The following is a 4,394-nucleotide window of genomic DNA, read 5'->3' on the forward strand; positions in this document are numbered from 1 at the left end:
CCGGTAGATTTACCTTCAGTATCTTGGCTATCGGAAGCTGAAACCCCCATGGCCATGCGCCCCACTTAGCAAGTGGCCTCCCTTTGTGGTTGACGTAACCGCGTGTGACCGAGCTGACATCTCACCGGCCATGGACCGTGTCTGCCACCACCGTATACCGTAGGTATAGGTTGTACCTTTACAGTGGTCGAACAGCCATTTGACATTTCGGCGCAGATTTTGGCGCAGGTGAAAAGCTGATTTGGCGCTGAGATAGACAGTAATTTTGGCACAATCTCAAACGTACATACATCTATACACCCTATGGTCTCTACATAAACTCAAGTAATCAATAAATATAGCGGTGCCGGCTTTACATGTACATCACTGTGGCATTCGGGATAAAAATCAACAAGCCAGTTTAATTAATTTTTATAGAATTAATTTCCATGCGCATATATCGCGGTACATAAAGCCGCGTCTACCATTACGACTAGCACCCGGCGTTTGCCGCGTTTCAAGCAAGGAAAACAACAACAATATAAACAAAAACGGAGGATAGACTTTTTTTGTGTGACCTTGCAGAATAACAACCCGATTTGCAGCGAAGCTATATCTTTCGAGAAGTTGTATTAATAAATTCGGTTGTCTGAAATTATTTTGTTTTATTTTTTTAACAATATATTGCTGGCACAGGAGGAGGATCTAACACGTCGAACAACGATTATACGAGGTACATAGTAGAAAAAGCAAATCGGAAAACAATAAACATATAGCGAGAACAATAATTGTGAAATGTGATCCCTCAAAGTACGACAAAACTTTGCGAATTTCACAATTGCTAACGAAAAAATAAGTGGAAGACATCTGAACATTTGTAATATGGAAAAGTAAAGAAACAGTTCGGAAACCAAGAAACATAATTCGAGAATAAGTATTGTAAACTCCAAACTATCAAAGTACAATAAAACATTGCTAGTTGGAAACACTGTTCTCGATATCATTGACGCTGGTCAATGACATCAGTGGGAACTGGTTCCGCTCGTGGGAAAAATGAAAACTTAGAAGCATTTCTCTTGGTGACGTATAGTGTTAAGAAATCAGCGTGTCGATGTCTGGTGCGCCTGGCTGTTAGTGGTTGGAGACATTGTTGAGGACGTAACGATAACTTATTATTTTTTGAACTGGAAAAGAAGTTTGGGTCTGTGTATTTTCCGTCTTAGGTGTAATGTTTGAATGTCGTGCTTTTCATTAGGTTAATTCAATTGGTGAATCAGTGGAACGATACTAGAAATATGTGAACAAGACGTATGTTTTTTTAATCATCTCTAGCGCTTCGATGTTGCGTTTCGTATGGGGGTCCGAATTTCCGAAACGACGCTGGCACAGTCAAGTGTCGCCCTGATGATAGATGCACAGGCTAAACGTTGTTTCTGCAGGGGCGCGTTAGGTCGCATTAGGCCAAGTTTACGTAAGGAGGAGGCGCATATGTTATAGATGTGAGAGTTCCAACTTAACGCTTTCGTTACTGCCAGGTATTTAAACTCATTAACTTCAGAGAGTGGTACGGATGGAAGGTTATACGGAAACGATAAGTTCTCTTTCTGGTTATCCTCATAAAAACGGCTTTCTCTGCGTTTAGTTCCATGTCCCACCTGGCACACCATCAATGTATGTTATGAAAACTAGAATTAAGAATTATTTGATAATCAATAGAGGTACTTTCACTAAACAAGACAAAGCGATCAAAGTGATGCGCGGAAAATAATAACGAGAAACTCTGCTAGCTTCTCCGCATAATGGCGGAGGAAAACGTTCGGTATGTGAATCAGTCCTCGGGGATGTTTTAGTTTTAAGGTTTAGCCACATAGAAACAAAGCCATCTAGCGAGATTATGTGGCAGTCGTGTTGACAAGAAGCATTACTGCGGCACAGACGTTCATCTGGCCCAGAGAAAAAACACTGTGAAAGTATTTGTTGAAGTGTTCGGCAATGTCCTGTTTTACAGCAACGCCTTCATGGCGATCCACTGACTCGTTTCTTTCGGCTAAAAATAAAAAAAAAACGTTTTTGCGGCGCATTACAAATGAAGTTTGGTATCGTACGTGGTTTGAAAGTATTACTGCTTGGCACAACCTGCGGCTTGACTTAGCTTAAATCTAGTCGATTGTAGAAGTGAATCAGAAGCAGCACCACGTTTCAACCATTTCATCTTTCGTTTGAGGTGCAAGATCTCGCGTAACCCATGTTTTTTTTTTCGTGTTTCTTTTTAGTCCAATTAGGAATAGTTATTTAGGCAATATTACACAATTCGTAAAGTTTGCCCCAAAGCACGGGGAACCACTATTTCCTTCATAGCTGTTCAAATTAAGATCCAAATAACCAAGTATACACTTTCATCGTGGGCTCGCGAGAAGTCTTTCACTATAATGAATTCTTAGAGGTGACATTGTGAACATCAAGGGGGCATGATAAATATTTAATGATCAGAAATTACACACTCTACCAATACAGTGTAGCAAAATTTCTAAAGGCCGGTTGACAAAAATTAGATCTAAATGAGAAGCAGCTGATGCACCATAAACACGCGTCGTGTTTTTTTTTTTTTTTTTATGCTACTTCGTGGACGTCTTGGACCCAACATTATACTATCAGGTAAGTATCCCCGACGTGCGTGTCGAACTCAGGATTTGTTACAGGACGATCCCAGTCTACACACCCCGAAGGTTGAAATCGCCCAACGGTATCACTTCCTTGTCAGTGAATGTAAGCAAGTCTTCATACAGGTCACGCAGATAATCGGGTGCCGAGTTTGGTGGTCGATACACAGCAACCAATAAAAAAAAATGCGGCAGAAAGCATCTCACGATGAATGTCGAAGTTAATGCGATTACCAATGAATCAAAGTCGCGACACACAGTATTGCCACCACAGAGACGCGTCATGGGTGAGCCGTGTACTGCATGCAGCCGGGCTGCTCTCTCACGCTTCCTTCTCTGGATATATACGCTGGGTAATTCAGCCGTGAAGTACGCACATGGCGCGTGTGCGAATATACATTCAGAGACGGGCCGGATTTTGTCTGAATATACATGACGCGGGTTCGATTCCGCCTCAGCACAGAAGGAATCTGAAGTGTTTTTTTCTTTTTTTTTTTTTTTTTTTTTGTCATTGAAGAGGCGGCACATACTATGGGACAGATACCCAGTTACCCAAGTTGGCGTCAAGAAGGTTCACTGAAGAGCGGCACATAAGCAAAGGCACATACCCAGTAACACAGGTTGGCGTGACACGGGTTAACTGATGAGCGGCACAAACCCACCGCCACATTCGACGTGACCCAAGGTGGTCCGGCGGTCGGTTTAGAACCCGGTTCCATCAGCACAACCCAATGCTCTACCCATTAGACCGTGGACTTTCCAAATTGGCGGGGAAACAAGATAGATAGATAGATAGATAGATAGATAGATAGATAAGATAGATAGATAGATAGATAGATAGATAGATAGATAGATAGATAGATAGATAGATAGATAGATAGATAGATAGATAGATAGATAGATAGATAGATAGATAGATAGATAGATAGATAGATAGATAGATAGATAGATAGATAGATAGATAGCCCACGAAAAGCGGGTGAAGTACCCTAAGAATGCTAATCGCATCAAAATAATCTTGCAACTCTGTACTCGTCACTCATAACATGGCTCCCGTTCTCTGCAAATATGGAATTGATATCAGCTTTGGTTCTGTCAGGGCAGTGGGGAATCTTTGTAAGCGTTTCAATAATGCCTCGAAAGAGTTAAAAAAAAAATACGAGGGGTTTAGCAATTCTTTTCTGACCCCTATTTAGTCGATATCTATTGGAGTGTACAGCCATATCTAAAGTTCTGGCACTGATAAGCAAAAACAGACAGCAGACTTGTGTGGCCTTGCAGAATCGCAACCCGATTTGCAGCGAAGCTACATCTTTCGAGCAGTTCCATTAAGAGGTTCAGTTGCCTGAAATTAAATCATATATTTAAAACATTGTCCGAATATAATTTCTCCCCCTCCCCTCCCCCCAAAAGAGAGACTCGCCCGTTTGCAACCTGCCCCGCACGTTCGCTTTCGAGCACTTTAAGAAAATTTTGACAACAGCGTGCGTGCGTGTTTCAGTCCTCGTTTCTCACGCTGTTTCCACCACGAGAAGGAGGCACCATGCAGGCAATCAAGGGCATCGTAATTTCGCCAGAAAGGCTAGGTGTCTTTCTTCGTATTCTTGTTGAGGTGGCGATACTCCACGCAAAAGCGTCACCATCCATCCTTATATTTAGCTAACACGACACGGGACGCCCATGGGGACTATCGAAGATGGCTTGATAATGTCCTTGATGGGATCGCGTGTCGCTCAAGCGCAGACACCCTGTGGG

The sequence above is a fragment of the Dermacentor silvarum genome, chromosome 1 (assembly GCF_013339745.2).
Source record: "Dermacentor silvarum isolate Dsil-2018 chromosome 1, BIME_Dsil_1.4, whole genome shotgun sequence".
NCBI lineage: Eukaryota > Metazoa > Arthropoda > Arachnida > Ixodida > Ixodidae > Dermacentor > Dermacentor silvarum.